This window comes from Myotis daubentonii, chromosome 9 (assembly GCF_963259705.1).
Source record: "Myotis daubentonii chromosome 9, mMyoDau2.1, whole genome shotgun sequence".
Classification (NCBI taxonomy): Eukaryota; Metazoa; Chordata; class Mammalia; order Chiroptera; family Vespertilionidae; genus Myotis; species Myotis daubentonii.
In genome coordinates this window covers 73,897,798-73,916,719 of record NC_081848.1, presented here as the reverse complement: position 1 = coordinate 73,916,719, position 18,922 = coordinate 73,897,798, and the positions used below count along the sequence as shown (strand labels likewise).

Below are 18,922 nucleotides of genomic sequence, written 5' to 3'. Positions count from 1 at the left end.
AAAGCCCAATTATGGAAAATGATTAATAAATCAGAGTCTTCTAACCTGATGCTAAAGCAATTTGAATCATACAATTAAGATGTTTTTGTTTTATTTTTCATCAACCACCTTATTTAATTATAATTTGCTTTTCCATAGTTCAATCCACTTGTTCCTCAGAAGTTCATGAATGGATCGTGGGCAATTTGTGAATCTCTTTACATGCACATTTTTGTATAAATGTGATTGTGTATTTTTAGAGGAAGGTTCTTCATTGGGTTTATCATTATGTTCTCTAAGAGATTTATGACTGCAAAAAAATTAAGTTCTACATGAAAAAAATTTGACAGATTGAAAAATTTGAAGGGTCTATTATAGCTCTAGCTATAATTTAGCAAATTGGCAGTCTGCTCTAAATATCCATTTCTTCTGTGTTTAGTAACTGTGAGTACCTTCTCATTGAAAGGAATTTTAGAGATAAAAGGACAGGTTTAGAGAGCCTTAGAAATAAAAAGGGTCCCTGGGGGAGGACTGCATAGGTGAGGGCTTGGAGCTGCCAGAAGGCATGCATTTACAGAGGATAAAGAAAAGTCACAGAGTACCAGGAGGAAGGAAACATACTTTCACAGAGAACAGAGAAATTTGGACAGATGTTGGAAAGAGGGAAACATATTTTCACAGGAGATAAAGGAATGTTGCAAGATAAGGGGGAGGGAAAGTGTGGGGTACCACCTGGGTTTTGGACTTTGAAGTTGATATTCTGCGAAAGAGTGACTAATTAGAAAAGCACAGGGTCATAAAATGGGGAAGGGATCCAATTAGAAGGGAACATGAAGAGACAAAGAACTACAGAATTTATAAACCTTAGAAAAAAGGGGGCTTAATTGGTTACCCCCTGAACCCCTCCCTACATGTGACTTTGTATTTGCCTCCAATAAATTCCCACCCTTTTACTAACAAGTCCTTTTAGTCTGATACATTTATTCTTTAAACTTCGCAAGGTAAGAACCTGCAAGGGGGAGATCCGCTCCCTGAACCCCATGCTTCATCATGATGAGCTACCAATATCACTTTGCTGAAAATAAAAAAAAATATATAAAATAAAATAAAATAAAAACTAAGAACTAGACCCAGATGTGAGTAAATTCTTCAAGACGAATGTCTATTGTAAAAGATTCTGGAATGAAGCCTTCCTTGGGTGACAGTGATCCTTGGCACACACTTTAAACACTGGTATTTAGGTGACAATTTGTCACCCACATCATCTCGTTATGGATTTTGTGTCGATGTAAGAATCAGGGTGCTGGCGTGAGGAAATGGGATCCTGAGCTTCCTCAAGAGAAAGAAATCGGAACTTCATTGCTCCACATCTTTTCTTCATTTGTTCCTCAAGTGAAAATGAACTGAGATAGCTCAATTGAATTGTTAATGTTTATCTAGCTCTTAGAATACTTTGGGTAATAATGACTAAAGCCAAAGGAGACAATATCATGCTTACTAATATCTGTAAAGGTCAAGTGTATATCAGGAATAAATGAGAAATAATTATATTCCATTAAAACAACTATAATCAAATCCTCTGTAACCCACCCTGCTCCTCACTCCCCTACCCAAAAACTTTAATGTTGGGTGGAGTTAAATTGCAGAAACTTGATATGTTTTTTAGCTACTCAGGATTCACAATAGAATGTTCCTTTCTAGGGAATCTGAGTTTGTAAAAAAGGAACTAAAGGATAGCAAATAAAAGAGGCAGAACATTTCAAATTACATTTAATCAAAATATGGAAAATTAGGTATCTCCTCATGGCATTCTCCTGTCAGTCTGCAGAGGCTAACAGTTATTCTTTTATGTTTACATATATTTATTTATTAATACTAATATTTACATATTTTCCTATACAAGTGAATGACAGGCAAAGTAACCAAAGCAGCTTTTGAAAACATAAGTCCTTGGCAAGGCAGGTAGAGAAAGATTTTATGTCAGAAGTTGGCAATGCAGTTAATGACTTGGCTTCCTGTATATCCTTGGGGTTGATGATTAGCTGGGAGGAGTTGATAGCCATTAACCCCCACCTGATCATTAATCCTTAGGAAATGCCCTGTGCAAGGTCATCATTGCCATTATAAGTTGAAAACAAACAAATCAACAGTAGCACCCAAAAGGCATATGGATATTTTTTTAATGAGTAATGCAATTTAAATTGCTTTGCAAGGAATCTGAAGAGAATTAATACCACATACATAGAGCCATTCAGATTTAAAAACTACCTTCCAATGTTTTACCAAATACGTTCTTCCCTGATTATTATTAAAATGTGCAAAGCCCTAATTTCCTAGACAGTAACCAGAAAGCACTAAACACGTCTGGGATTCATTTAACTGGAGAGTGCTGAGAAAAAGAATCTCAAAAGTCATTTCAGTTCTAATAGTATATCATTCTAAGTATGTTCACCAACACTGTGTGAACTTTACACGGAAACTCCTTTGACTTGGTAAGTCCTCATCACTGATTGTTTAAAACACTGCTGAGACAAGCCTAACATAAAAAAAGAGTTATGAACCAATGCCAAAGGGCTACATTAAGTGAATGTATACATGGTGATGTGAATAATTACAAATAGTCTGGTGTTCAAAGGGAACTAGTAAATTTTGCATAGTTAGTGAAGGCTATGTGGACATGAGATTTAGTAGGATATGTACTGTGGATAAGCAAAAGGTCTCACATCCCAAGATAGAGAAAAACACAAGCATTTATCCCCTTGATAAAATTTTCTTAGAGCCTACTAAGTGTCAAGCACAGTGCTCAGTTCTTGACCCTTGGGGTCAAGTGTCTCACATAAATCTCACAGTGTAGTGGGACAAGAAATTACAATATAGCAGGAAATGCTAGAGAAGAATGAACAGTTTTAGGAGGACACACTAAGGGAGAGAAGAAAGAGAGAGAGAAGGGGGAGAGCTTATTGGAAAATAGGCATGCCGTGGGTGAAAAATGTATGGAAGTAACATGAGTATAGGCAGAGAGAGGCACAGCAGACTACTCTTAGGAACATATACTAATAAGCAGTGGGATAGAAGGAATAATAAGTAACAGCACTGTGAAAAATTATCAAAAGAAGTTAGATTCTATATAAAGTCATAAGATGGGTTGTAGGGACTTGATTTTTCTCCTTTTGTTGGAAAGGAAACAAGACAATGAGAAGAATTCTTAAGGAAAAGCATTTGCAATAATATGGAGAATAGATAGGGAAGAGTACATGGTAAGACCTAAAGGTCAGCTAAGAAATTATTTGAATAATTTAAGTATATAAAGATGAGGGCTTGAACTAGGCTTTTCTTTTTATCTAAAATAAAAATTGACATGCTATCATGATGTCCATATCTCTGTTCTGCAATCCTCCCTTTGTAAGACTTCTTCATACTTCACCAGCTCCCTAGACTCCTGGCCCATAATTGGATGCTCTGACTTCTATTTACTCTGGACTCCCTAAACCATCAGAGCAAGTCCTGCTCATCTAGACCTGGCTCCCACTGAAGGCCTCGGAGCCACTGCCTTCCAGTTTCAGCATGACTTACGCCTTTAATAAATTCACCAAAATGACCCATAAAAACCTGATAAGGAAACTCTCTTTAATTGAGTCTGTGTTTACGAGATCTGAGCAAGGGAAGGAAACAGAGTAGACTCTTACTGTGGTTTCCAGGCAATGTCACTTAATCAGAATACAGATAGTGGGGATGGCCTCCTAATTAGAACTGGAACTGCTTTCAAGTAACCTCAACACTGTTAACATTGCATAATGAGGAAACCTTGGTGATGACATGTCAGATAATGGAAATGACTATAATCAGTGATTTCCTTGTTTCCCCTTAATGACCACAAAAGAGGGAATTATAAGGCCAATGCAGGACATTTGGAAATTGGATTCTTATTTATTTACTTAAGGCAGTCCTCATTTTGCTTGGTGCCAGTGTTAACCATAGTTTATTCATATTGGAACCAAGTCCTTTTTCTTGCACACTTCTTTTATAACAGATTTGCACTCAGTTATCATGGAACCTTGTAAAATGAGGACTCAATTGTAATATGAACAAGCTTCAGGTAACACAGTACTTGCAAAGGAAGAACTCCTTCTATTTTCCTGCATTTATTTGCCTACAATGCAGTGTATCTAAAAATAAATCATGACAAAAAGCAGGAATACACATGTAGAGCAATAAGGAACTCAGTCCCCTATGGTACCTTAACGGGATAAGAAAGTAGGGGAGCCTATGATTGGCCCTATTTAAGCCATTAGTCAACTATTTTTTCCTTGGTTTGGATAATGAAAGTTATCTCTTGGTTATTTCTCCCACCATCTTTCTTTATTCTTTAAATGGTGCATTTTAGAAAGAATAATCCAATAGAAAGAAAGGTGGGTTCTATAGATGCTAGGTGTCATTAATGAGAGACATCTAAATTTTCTGTATCCTTCTGTAAAATGCAGACAGAACATATGCTCTTCCTATGCTAAAGAAATTGGGAAAGGATAAAGTTTAATCAAAAGTAAGTGTGACAAAAAGTACAGTACACAAAATGAGGGAAGAATATGATATAGTTGTCACTCCTACACTCCTCAGTCCTATCTTTTAAGCTATAATTGCCACATGAGCAGACATGGGAGATAGGTGGAGATGTAAGCAAAACTCTAAGATCAATGGTTGGCAAACTACTGCCCATAAACAAAGTTCAGCCTACCACTTGTGTTTTTTTCAATAAAGTTTTATTGGAACACTTAAACACCCATCCATGGATGTATTATCTAAGGCTGCTATCACAGTAAAACAGAATTGTGCAGTTGTGACAGACGATATGGCTCACAAATTCTAAAATACTTATTCTTTGCCCCTCTACAAAAAAAAAGTGTGTTGACTCTTCTGTAGAGTATAGAGAAATATTCCTTTTCTTATCCACTCTCCTCAGCACCAAATTTACCAAGATGATCCATTAGGGCAGTGATGGCGAACCTATGACACGCGTGTCAGAGGTGGCCCGCAAACTCATTTTTTTGGTTGATTTTTCTTTGTTAACTGGCATTTAAATATATAAAATAAATATCAAAAATATAAATCTTTGTTTTACTATGGTTGCAAATATCAAAAAATTTCTATATGTGACACGGCACCAGAGTTAAGTTAGGGTTTTTCAAAATGCTGACACACCGAGCTCAAAAGGTTTGCCATCACTGCATTAGGGCATAAAATAAAAAAATGTTAAAATTTACATTTATAATTTGTTTCATCTAAGAAATAAGAAAGGGATTAAGACTTACTACATTGACAATGGAGCCATGTGTCCCATAACATATATGAGGAATCCTGAGCAAAAGAGGAACTTCCACAGCACAGAGGGGTTACCTACTCTGCATGACCTGTTCATATGCTTTCAGCACATCATGACTGCTACTATTCCTGGGTGTCTGGCTAAGTGGCTTTAGAGATTATATTATTTATTTTTAATTAATTAATACAAAATGAAGAAAGGGGTTTGTGAGGATTCTTTCAAAGATAACACAGAATGCATATTCTAGTAATTAAGCAAGCCTAAACATACAACAGATAAAAATGGTAGAGATAACATTGTATCTCCTAGTATAAGCTCTTTGGGGCAATAAAATGATTATAATTTAAAGCCATGCTCATTCAGATTAATCCTTTATATATGTGTCTATGTATGTGGGTGTATCCATGTATGTGTGTTTGTGTGTGTGTTCATGATCACGCTCTCCAGCAATCATGCCCCCGTCACACCCTTGTCCTAACTGTACACTCACTTCTGAAACCACTGGGTGCTCACCAACATCTCTGACTGATACCTGACTTGAGTTATTTTTCTTTCCATCCCACCCTTTTTCTCCAATCAGAAACACTCAAGTGTTGCTATGCAAAATCAATGCTTCATCTGCCCCTAAGATTGAGAATTGCAATTGTACATGCCCCTTTGAATCCTGAGGGAACAACCTGGAAATATGTCTATAAGTATCCCTTCCCTACTTCATTTTCTCCTTCCCCGCCCAAAGTTTTTTCCTCTCACCATAATTAGAAATATGAATTAAAATCAGCTAGATTTCAGCTTTAAAACACATGTACATAGGACCCAAAGAAGAACAATAGTCTTTGAGAGTTTTAATATGAGAATCCTAGAGATCTACGTAAAAATTTCAACTTCCTCCCTAGCCGGTTTGGCTCAGTGAATAGAGCGTCAGCCTGTGGACTGAAGGGTCCCAGGTTCGATTTGGTCAAGGGCATGTGCCTTGGTTGTGGACACATCCCCAGTGGGGAGCGTGCAGGAGGCAGCTGATCGATGTTTCTCTCTCATCGATGTTTCTGACTGTCTATCCCTTTCCCTTCCTCTCTGTAAAAAAATCAATAAAATATATTAAAAAAATTTTTCAACTTCCTCCTTCACTGTAGGGAGATCTTGCCAATAACACTCTGGATCTCTGTTATGCTAACCTGTAAAATGGGTGTGATATTACCTGTCTTTCCTTTATCATGGTTATCTATGAATTATAAGATCATTTTAAACTATCAGTATTGGACAGATTTTAAAGACCGATCATTTTTTTTTTTACTTTAAATCCATACTGAAAACAAAACAATTCAGAAGGTGGAGGAAGGAGGGAGACAGCAAAAAATATAAGGTTTTCTAGCTGACATACACTCTCTGAGTATTTTACACATGCAATTTTACTTAATCCTCATAACAACTGCATGATCCTTCAATTAGATGCTCTGATAATTACTTACCCAAATCACACCATCAGTAATTGATCCTACATCTATCTAAATTGACCCATTTTAACCACTGCACTGCATGTACACACTTTATAGCTTTGGATAAATGACTTATTCTTTTGGCAACTTATTTTCCTCATTGTTAAAGGGATAGAGAGAAACATCACTACCACAGGGCACTGGCTACATTATCATCACTAATCCTAATAAAAGTCCATTTTTAGAAGTGCTTTATATTCATTTTTTCTTTGAGAAACTAAGACAGCATTAAAGCACTCTACCAAGACAGTTGGTTGGGGGTTGATGGTGGAGTGGCGCTAAACTTCAACCACCAGCTCCAAATCCATTTTCCTGCCTGGCGGTATATTTTGTGTGATTAACTAAGACAACCTAAATGAAACTGCATAGCAAAATATCTGGCACACAGTAGGTATACAATATGTAGAGTATGTTTTCTTTCCTAAATAAACTTATCTTTTCTCTTGGAATATAATCAGCATAATAACTATGCTCTATTTAGAAGGCTGAAAATTAGGACTGAAGAGAAACATCAGTCTGGGTTGACTAAATGAAGGAAAAGCTGTTGTTGGGGTATGAATGTAGACTGTGATATGCAGACTGCAAATTTTCCACTAGGTTCCTTCTGGCCAGCATGTGCTATTTGAGCAAACTTCACTCTCAATTCTTTTGTTTTTGAAGAAAAACATTTCCAGCTAATAACACAATTACACTTAAGTATCAGAGCTCATTTTAGTATTATTGCATTTGTTAAATCTAACTGAGTCCAAATTACTTCCTCATTGCTCATAAGAGAAGGGGAGGAGGAAAATGAGGGGCAGGGGAAGGACTGAGGTGGGGTGAGGATTATGAGGGTTAAAGGAAGAGAAGGAGACATATGCGCAGAGGGACAGAGACAAAAACAGAGATATCAATGCTGCATATAGCCTCAAGTCCAATAAATGTCAGTTAAACTTGCTGCCCACGGTTTCTATGGAAACCCCTTAAGTTAAGAGTGGAACAGACATTTTTTGGACTGCAATTCACAAGCTGTTTATTTAATTATGATGAAACATGAGACTTTTTGGGCCAATACTATTATCATACTGATAGCGTTTAGAATTCAACAAATAGGTATAGCAAAATAAAAAGTTAATTTCATTTTTTAAAGAAAAACTATTAGCTCCATGTGATTTGCATGCAAATAATATGCATCTTGAATTTACAGGACTTCACACATGATTTCCCGAAGGCGGACCCCAAATTAGCTAAATGACATTTGCTAAAAGGGAGTTCTTCAGAGGTCTCATGCCAATTAGACACCCCCCATGCCCAGTGAACAAAACCAAGGTCACAGCATATTTTCAATTAAACCCAGGATAGCACCAAAATGCAGCACAGCTGGAAAAGCAAGCTCATTATTACCGCATAGATCATTTGTGAGCAATGAATCGGTCTCTGGTGCTTTGCTGTTATACAGACATTTGAATATAAAAATAAAGAAAACAGCTTCAGATTAGCGTTTGCCTCCCAAAATAAACAACCACTTTTAGGGCATTATTCCTGGTGCCCACCCCACCCACCCCCCACGGAGAGAGAGAGAGAGAGAGAGAGAGAGAGAGAGAGAGAGAGAGAGAGAGAGAGAGAGAAGAGAACACTAGAAGTCATCATTTCTCTGTCTCTAATTAGAAAAGGTTTGCTTTGCCTTTAATTTGGCAACAAGGTACCCCATCTGAAGGGTGGACTCATTCAAACGCTTGTTCCTTCACTAAACAAACAAGTAGTGTCATTCTACTGTGTCAGACACTGTCCTAGGGACAAGTAAGGCAAGAAGATTAAACCCTACTCCCAACTTAATTCTGGACTTTTTAGAAGGGAATGCATTAATGTTGTTGGTAAATATTCAAGGAAGGACAACTATGGCTCATAGGTACTGGACTAAAATAAATCCAGGATCCTGCCTTCCAGGAGATGACAATGTAACGGAGACCAAAAGACACTTGATCATAAGTCTCAGAGCAAGAAGTCAGTACTTCTACCTGCTGCCTCCTGATCTCCTCTCTATGGATAGAAATGCCACCCACGGATGCTGTGCTACAGTCAGGGGTAAGCGTGTTTGGGCATATGGCATGATTGGCTGGTGGGGGGTGTGCGGTGAGGAGGGACCTCCAGAAATATTTCCACAGGAGAAACACTAATCCAGCTCCAACCACGAGCCACCACTACCCTTATAACATCTTTAGCCCTTAAAATATGACTGAAGGAGGAGGCACTCACAAGGGAAGGGAATCCCAGCGACAGCCATCTCTGGGGCCAAGCTGGGAACATGAAGGCTGTTTCTAAACTGGCAAAGAGAAACATACAAGGAATTTGCAAAAAATGACTCCACATATGTCTTTTCTACTATATTGCAGCCTCTTTTTTTTTTTTAAATCCATTAGTGGTTTGCAGTTGCTCATGCTGGCAAAGCCAATCATTGCTGTTATTGGAGTTGACAGTGTATAATGAGCCACTGCCCATTAGCTGATGCTGTGGTGTTCAGGATGTTGTGGGAAACATTTAGCATGAATTGTCACCCACCTAGCTCTCCATTGTGGTCTCCATGCGTAAACAGGCAACGTGTTTGACAATCTAAAAAAACAAAAGCATACATTAGAAGAATTCAGCATATTTCTCGATCTGCAGCCACCACTATCACCATAGACAACACTGGTGACAATATTTACTATTGAATCACAACTGTATTTTAACACTTTCCTGGGAGGAAAGCCAAAAAACTATCTTAACTATTGGCCATAGTGAACAATGCATTGCTTAATGCAAATAAAAAATACAATTGGTGTCAGAAGATCTGTAGTCTATACTTGGTTCTGATTTATCAGATGTATGACCTTAAGCAAGTCCCATGTTCTCTCTGTTCCAGTGTCTTGATCAATACCACCTCTGAAGATCAAATGGGATAATGTATTTTGAATATATATAAGAAATAAGTAAGCAGAGCTCTCTGAATTATTAAAGTCAAATGATATGTTAAGAATTTGACATTAGTTTCTGCGACAAACTCCAACTGTTTCCCACCGCCCGCCCCCCACATCCAAAACCAATAAAGATATGAACATCTCCTCATCTTCCCCATACTTCATCCTGCCCCTACTCTCCTCCTAACACTCTGGTGGCAATGGCAGATTAAAATTTAGAATCTGATCTTGAGGGCCTCAGAGTAATTGAAGCAAAGAAACATGAAGAGGTTGAGTTGGCATTTTGCACAGCATGATGAAGTAAACGAAACAATCTTTCATTCCAACCAATACAGTACAGATCTTTACAGCTTAGCTGCGCAGTTGGTGCAAGCTGCAAAAAAGAGGAAATCGTGAGCAAGAGCAGATAGAAAAAGCCCATGCACTTAGTCATCAAGGCCCAGAGACCCACATGGATATTGAAATCACCAAGAATTCTATCAGGAGCAGGACTGCAGAGAACAACAGGGAGGCAGGTGTTAAAATCTTCCAGGGATGAGGAGGAGTGAAGTGTGTGTCTGTGGTTGACTCCTTCAAGGAGGTGCTAGCAGGTGGTGGAGTCTGATGCTGTAAGCTTCTGAGCTGAGTATTTTACTGCGTGACATGGTTTTTTTTTGAAACATAATGTAAGTCAAAATGTTTCATAAACTTACAAGCAATATACCACAGATGAATATTATTATTATTCCATAAGTAAAATGGAATAAGATTAAATTTTATTTCTGAGATCATCTGTGCATTTTTTGTCATCGGTTTTAAAAAATGGTTTGGCTGGTTTGGCTCAGTGGATAGAGCGTCAGCCTGTGGACTGAAAGGTCCTGGGTTCGATTCCAGTCAAGGGCACATGCCTGGGTTGTGGGCTCGATTCCCAGTAGGGGGCATGCAGGAGGCAGCCAGTCAATGATTCTCTCTCATCATTGATGTTTCTCTCCTTCTCCCTTCCTCTCTAAAATCAATAAAAAAAATATATTTTTTTTAAAATGGGTAACTTAGTCTTACAGAAAGTTTCCCCAAATATAGTTTCAAGAACCATTAACCATCCTTCAATAGGGCATATAAAATATGAGTTATAAGTTAATGTGCTTGGGATTTATAATAACGTGAGAGCAAGGCAATGAGTAATGATACACATGTGTAGAGGGGGCAAAGAAGAGGCGGGAGATACACTTAGGTCCATTGCTAAATCAAGCAGCCAATTCTCATTTCTCATATTAGGCAAAAATTAGCAGCATTAGACCTAGTGACCACTCTGTCCTCCCTGCACTTGGCTCCCAGGAAATCCCTCTCAATTTTTCTTTCACCTCATTGGTCACCCTGCTCAGCCTCCATCAGTAGCTCTGCCTTACCTCTTGGGCCACTAACCCTTAGAGTGCACCAGGGCTCCCTTAAGGGACCTCTTCTGTATCTGTACTTGCTCTTTAAGTGGTCCCATAGTAGCTTTAAACACCCTACAAACTAAAGACTGCCAAAAATATAAACATCTATAGCCGGCAACACAGATATGTATCCACTAATTTAAGACCTCCAGTTGGAGGCTTTGGAAATAACGTCTCCAAAAGAAACTCTTGATTCTAACTCGACCTCCACTGCTTCCTCAGGAAACTTGTACTTGCCGTCTCTTCTGCTTAGAATGTTCCTCACCCAGACAGAGCTGTAGCTATATAGGCACATGACAATGGTACTTCTCTTATCCAAATATCTGTAGGCCTGGCTCCTTCACTTCCTCCAAGCCACCTGCTCAGAGAGGTTTTCCTCAGCTCTGCTGCTTAAAATATAACTGTTCCTTGTCCTCATCCTTCTCTATCCCTTTACTCTGCTTTATTGCTCTTTCTAGCATTCCTCACAACTAGCGATAATGCATATGTATGTATGTATGTAAGTATGTATGTATGCATGTATGCATGTATTTTGTCTCCTACAACATGAAGTCTCAGGACATAGAGTTCATATGATTTGTTTATTGATGGAGCCCATCAATGGTCCAATGATATAGATAAGGAAACAAAAAGCCAGAGAAGTAGAGAAAAGCAGGTGAAAGGGGGAGTATAAACATGGAGATGATGAGGAATCCTAAATCAGAGCATGTGATAGCACACAGAATGTAAGTTGATAAAATTCCAACATTACACATAGTGATTTTGTGACTTACGCAAGTTCCATGGAATTTTTAGCCTCCAATGCCCTCATCTGTAAAGTGAGGGTGAAAATAATAGAGCCGAGCTCCGAAGGTTCTTTTGTTCATGAAATGAGGTGATGCCCATAAACCAACTAGCTTGGCATATTGCAAGCTCTCAGAAAGAAATAATATGGAGTATCCTCAAAAATGTATGCACACACTTTGAATAATTATAAAGGCAGTGTTTATTAAAATACATTTCATTTGCAAAATTGAGCTATCAGCTGTTAAAGTGTGCATACATTTTTTGGGACACCCTGTATTTTATATTTTCCAAATCAAACGTGGGATTTTTCTAGAACAATAAACAATCACTATAAGCAGCAAAGTCTCAATCAGTACCACTTTGAAATTTTAACTAAAAATCTGGTTGCCTGTCGAGGTTAAGCATGTGATTATGTGAGAAGGTGTTTATTTCAAACATGGAAAAATCCCTGAGAAGTTAGAGGTCCTATTGAGCCATTTGTATTTTTAAGTTGTTTATTTAGATTCAGCTTTTCTGTATATGGTTTATATGCTGTTGCTACGATGTGACTTAATCTCTCTATCCCTCTGCCTAGTTTTTAATACACTTTAGTGGTGGGCCTGAGGGAGGGGTGGGAAATAAAGCCAGAATATGTAATTCAGTACAAGACAGAGAAGTTACCCACTTGCTCAGCCATAGCCTTAAAGTACAGTGATACAGCCATTTGCAAATCATGGAAAGCTAATGTGTGCGTGACATTTTCTTTTACTATAGCTGCTCAGAAATGATTACTTCTCACTAGTTCTATTCTGACTTGCTCCTTTGTCATCTGGCATGCCCACAGAGAGAATTAACCCCTTGCTTCTCATTTTTCCCCATAATATTCTCTTCATTATGCCAGTTACCACCTTGTGAGAACCAAGACTATATCCTATTAATCAGTACATTGCCACTGCAGGATGCTGCGCTGAGCAAACACAGGAAGTAAACATTTTTTAAAACTAAAATGAAGTGAATATCTGAATGTAGAAATGTCTGAATATATATGCTAATTAAATACCTCTTCAGCCATTAGTGGTGCCCTAGTGTAACACCGGAGATCGAGATGTGTGGGAGTAGGAGATGCTACAAAGTGTCCTTGATTTTCAAATAATGACACCAGGTCGACCTCCTGCTCTAGTCCATCTGATCTCTGGTCTGAAAGAACACATGATAGCTGTGGTCTGTGTAAATGTGGCATTTATCTTCATGAGTGTAGTGATGAAGAATGAATCAGGACTGGCATGGTCCTGGCTGACTTATCGCTCCTCACAAATGAAGATAAATAGCACAACATATTAGCCACTCCGCATTATACATATTGATTCCACATTTGCACCCCCACAAACAAACATACACTAGGCTTTCCTCAACCTGATTGTCTTTCACTTTCAAAATATACAGTGAACAATAACAACAGAGAACCTGTGGAAAGTCAGAGGGAAGAAAAATGCTGAAATAACTTCTATGAGATAAGCCATGTGACCTGTAAGCAGATACTGCAAAAGACCCTATCTCTGGGATCTATAACATGGCTGCAAGCCTCAAAATAAGATTTCCACCCTCTGTGGCTGCTGTTGTTGAACTACTGATATGAGAAAGTTTAAAAGACCGCCAAGGTTATTACACTGGGCACTCTCCAACCTATGGAAAATTGCTAAGATGGTGGTTTTAACACAATGGTTTCCAAGACCTCCTCCTGGTCATCTAACAGATAGTCCTCTTAGTTTACTTTTAATATCAGATGCTATTAAATATCTTCAAATGAATGGGATTAGTGCCTTTATAAAAGAAGCTCCAGAAAAAAACCCTAGCCACTTCCTCTATGTGTGCACACAACTAAGTCTACAACCTGGAAGAGGGCCTTCACTTGACCCTACTGGCACCCTGATCTCTGCCAGCCTCTAGAACTGTGAGACATACATTTCTGTTGCTGATAAGCTACCCAGTCTGTGGTATTTTGTTATGGTAGTCCAAGCAGACTAAGAAAAAAAGGACATTATACTTATAGAATGATAAGGGTAAAAATAGGCTAGTCTGATAGGCATAGAATAGACAAGCAGAAGAGTAGAATATGTAAGTGAAGAATGTATTAGTTTTCTTTGGGTTCCAGAACAATTTTCACAAATTAGATGGCTTAAAACAATATAAATTTATTCTCTCCCAATTATGGAGGTCAAAAGTCTGAAAGCTGGCCCTTGTCCTCATTCCTATGGCTGGCTGTGCCTCCTTTAACTTTACTTCTAGAGTCTGCCCTGCCTATTGTCCAATCTTGTTTTTATTTTTTAATTTTAATTTTATTTACTTTATTTTTTTATCCTCACCTGAGTATATTTTTTTCCATTGATTTTTAGAGAGAGTGGAAGAGAGAGGGGAAAGACAGAGAGAAATACCAGTGTAGGGAAACACATTGATTGGTTTCCTCCTGCACACACCCTAACCAGGGTCTGGGCCAGGGAGGAGCCTAGAACCAAGGTACATGCCTTTGATGAGAATTGAACCCGGAACCCTTTGGTCTGCAGGCTGACACTCTATCTACTGAGCCAAACCAGCTAGGGCCAATATTGCTTTTAAAGAAGGCTATTTCATTTATTTTTCATTCCATTGCAGTTCCCTGAAGTATCCAAGCAAAACCTAAGTGATTTGGTTATACCCTGGAAACGGTATACATTCAGGTCATACCCTGAAATGTCAGAGATTTCTCCATTTTCTTCAGGTCAAGGTGACTGAAAACTCCCTGGGAACAAGTCTAACAAATTTCAGTGGCCTGTGTTTGGTACTTAAACCTGTATAGAACGATAGATTTTAGATTCTTTCTACTTCAGGGGCCTCTTCTGAATACATAAAGAGATTAATGCAATCAAAAGAGTACCAATTTAATGCGATCAAAATAATACCAATTTTTATAGTTATGTCTTTTGATGAAATGCCAGTTTCAAGTCAAGTATAATTTATCTCCCCCACTAGGTGGAGATTCTGATGAAGAAGTGAGCCTTCAAGTCTTCTGAGTAGTTCACTGAAGGTAGAGGAAAGCACATGGCAATGTGCTGTGACTTGCAATGGGAAGTCCCTTGACAAAGGCTACATTTTCATACTGAGCAGCCATTTAATGAAAGCGTGGCTGGCAGCCTATGATATCCTCTTGGATGCTGGGAGAGAAACAAACTGACATAAGATCCTTATCATTATTCCTTGACATCAGGCCGTTCCCCTATGAGCTGTTCCCATAAGACATTCCGAAGTGTCTGCATGGTATTTCTTCTGACAAGTGCTTGTCTGGCTTATTTTTAAATAAGCTCATTTGTTCATCATAATTTCAACATCAAAAACTACACTTATTGCCTGGCTGGGTGGCTCAGGGGTTGAGCATTGACCTAGTAGCAGGGAGTCAAGGTTCAGCGCACCTTCATTGGCAAGTAGAAACATGTGTAGATGTTTATGCTGGCATTTGGCTCTATTCTTATGTTGGCTACATTTAAATAAGGACTGCTATTTTCATCATGAAGCCTGTGTCCAATCAACCATGGGTTAAAAATAGGAAAATAGTATAAGATTAAAAATAAAACACGACTTCCTAGTTGGTGAATATTCATCTCTTCACTCATTCATTCACTCATTGTTTTGCTATCTTAAGTCACCTAAAGCCGAAGGAACATGAAATGATTAAGTGGGAATCTGTCAGACAATGAAGTTGGGTGGATCTTAATTATGTCACACTGCAAAGGAGTCAATTCTGTACTTCTATATAAAGGGAAATCTACTTGCAGATGGAAATTTGGTCACTGACTTTTATTTTTTTCACATCCAAGAGTCTAAATTCCTCCTCCCTTTGTTACTGCTTAGAGAACCCTGATCAGAACCGAAGTCTCAGACACCGAAGAGAATTTTTAACGTGGAGTTAGAGAAGCCATTCTCAGGTTAATGAGCACAGAGCAGCAGGCACTTTGAAGAGTTTATTTGGAGAAAGAAAACGTCTGCAGAAATCAAGTGATTAAGATGTGATACTCCAAGCGAACTCTGAGCCATCTCATTAGCAGAGACTAAGAATAATCTACAAATGTAATAAGAGCCCTCATGCAAGGTCACAAACATCCCAGTGCAGGCCTGCTGGGTGGGACCCACTGTAGAGGAAGATAGAGAATCTGATTGGATCAGGTCAGGAAATATTCCCTAGAAGAGATGAGAGTTTCTTCCCACGTCTTAAGGGAGGGAGATTCAGAAATGTGTATGAAATTTCCATTGCATATTATTCATAGTTCTCCAGATGTGCATATGTATATTAAAATGTACATACTTTTATTCCAAAATTTAGAGTCAGTCATTCTCAATAATTTTGAATAATTCCTGTATAAATGCCACGTTCTCACAGATTTTCCTTCATGAACTTCCATCAAAGGACTCAGTACTCCCCTGCACATTGTGACTCATCTCCTTTCTCTGAAATTATGTTATTTATTTTTCTCTTTTTAAAACCACATTTCTGCCTTCAAAAGAATATAAGCTCCATGAGTAGCAAGCAGGACGTTTTGTAGCTTGTTTACTCTTATTTCCTGAGCCTAGAATAATGCTTGGCACAAAAGTCGCTCTTTGTATTGTCATAAAATCACTAGCTAACCTACACAGCTATGTGCTATTTTATGAATGAGAGAATATTGAAATGGAGATTTTTCCCAAGGAACCAAGACACAGGAGATGATACATTCCAAGGAGAATACAGATTTACAATGGAGGTGGTAATAGTGATTGCAAAGCTCATAATCTCTTAGGCACAGCAAAGACACCAATGAACTGGAGAAAGCTCATGAAGATTTCTTTAGAGAGCATTATCCAATGAGTCCTACTTCTGAGGGATGGGGTGGGTCGTTTTACCCACAACTTAGTAGAGAGTGACTTCAAGAAGATTATTAGAGGAGGATTTTTGAGTGAATTGTCAGTGGGCTATGATGTACATCACCCACCCCAAGGAAAACATTGTAGAAGCATTCCTGCCCTTTATCACAAGACTAACCATAGGACTCTAGTGGCAGATAGATATTTTTATTAATTTCAGAGAAAAAGGGAGAGGGAGAGAGAGAGATATAAACATCAATGATGAGAGAGAATCATTGATTGGTTGCCTCCTGCATGCGCCCTACTGGGGATCGAGCCTGCAACCCAGGCATGCGCCCTTGATCAGAATTGAACCTGGTACCCTTCAGTCTGAAGGCTGATGCTCTATCCACTGAGCAAAACCAGCTAGGGTGAAAAATCAAATTTTAATCTGATGTCTGTCTGGCTATATTTTGCAATTTTTATTGATATTGCAGCAATGACAGTTAAACTATTAACTTGAGAATAAGTCTCCCGAATGGATAGATAAAAATTATTTTTTTAATCAGCAACAATTCTCAAAGTTTAAATATTTTTAAAATGTCTTTTATTTCTCATGAAAGAAGGGTACATTAGGGGTTATTGAACAATTAGAGGCAATTAGTCCTGTCATGTATTCTGGAAAGAATGTAACTCGGTGCTAAGCAATTTGTAGGATTTGGGAGAATGAGATCAAACATGCATGCCATTTTCATAGCCACAAATTCTTCTGTGTATATCCTTACTTTGTTGTTGTGTTTATTAGGGTCAAGTGCTATAATTAACTCTTTAGGTAAGGTATGTAATTTACAGCCCTGCAATGATGAGAAAATGATGGCTTATTAAGGTTACGAAACTTGCTCAAAGCTGTTAAGTAGCAGAGCCAGATTTCTTGTCCAAGCTGTCCTGATCCAAAGAGGAGGCACTTCAACTTGAACTTCTAAGCACCACTCTGAAAGAAAGGCTGGGTGGCCTTTGCTGTGATGCTTGTCATGAAATAGGATTTAACTCCCAATGTATTCTTAGCTTTTCTGGAGGAGATGTTCCCATTTGCCTACAAGCTCACATTATCTACGAGCTCTGTTATCCTTCTGATCACGTGCACTACCTATCTCCTTTGTCTTCCATTATAGTTTTGTTAAAGGGCAGCGACCGCATTTCACCTAGCCTTGATTAAGCAGGCATGCCATTTGTCAGGGAGCTAAGCAAGAAAAGGCCTTACAGTGGTCCCCTGAAGTCACCACTTGGCATGATTCCCAGAAGGCACAGTGCATCTTATCCACACCCACGCCACCTTACTGTGTGCAAGAATATTTATACCAATGAAAAGTTTCAGATCTATTCTGAACCAGATTTTATAATACAAGCTCAGAGAGAAAGATAGTTTCACATTATTTTGAAGGTTTGATTTTAATAAAGATTAGCTATCTTTCAGAAGGTTTGTGACAAAGTATGCTGCATTTCAAAAGGAGCACCACCTCCTTTGATGTTCTGAATCTCTCCTTATTCATACTGGAGTTGAGAGTAAGGTAATATAAACTCCCTGTTAAAGGAATCATTGGCTTGTAAAATATCTGCACTGTAAAAGTGACTTAGTGGCAAGGTATCAAGTGTATACATTAAACTGTGGCTGATTCCAGTCCTATGATAGGGTGTGAAGTTAAAAAGAATCTTACATATATTTATCCGTGTACATGTGAATATGCATATTTTATAAAATTCAGCATATGATAAATGAATCAGACTGTAAGTTGTTGCTAGAGTTAATATATCCTATGAATAGATGTTGATTTATAATAGCATCTAGAAATTATTGGTACCTGCTTAGAAGGATCCCATAGAAAAACATTCTCAATTGTGGTAGGCACAATTCTAAGATCATCATTGGAAGATGTACAGGGGACCATCTGAGGTGAGGGCATTTGTCAGTTTCCTGTTGTGGGCACTGGTTATCTGAGCGTGTTCAATTTGTGAAATGTCATGGATATGTATGCTTCTGATATGTATACTTTTCTTCTTAGAACATTAACTATTAACATACAAAAGTTAAAAGAAATCCCCAGTGTTAGTCAGCTGTGATGATCAAACAGGATAAGACATATGAACATGATCTGAGAAAGCCGCAGCACT

At 38.3% G+C, this 18,922-nt stretch overlaps 1 protein-coding gene across 4 annotated transcripts in view; it reads right to left on the bottom strand.

Annotated features, from left to right (window-relative positions):
• Positions 1-18,922, bottom strand: part of LRRC4C (leucine rich repeat containing 4C) — a 994,437-nt gene that overhangs the window by 16,952 nt on the left and 958,563 nt on the right. For all 4 annotated transcript variants that reach the window (XM_059709619.1, XM_059709620.1, XM_059709621.1 and 1 more), the window contains one exon: positions 9,328-9,378. The gene's annotated coding sequence lies outside the window, so the exon portion shown is untranslated. The remainder of the gene's footprint in view (positions 1-9,327; positions 9,379-18,922) is intronic.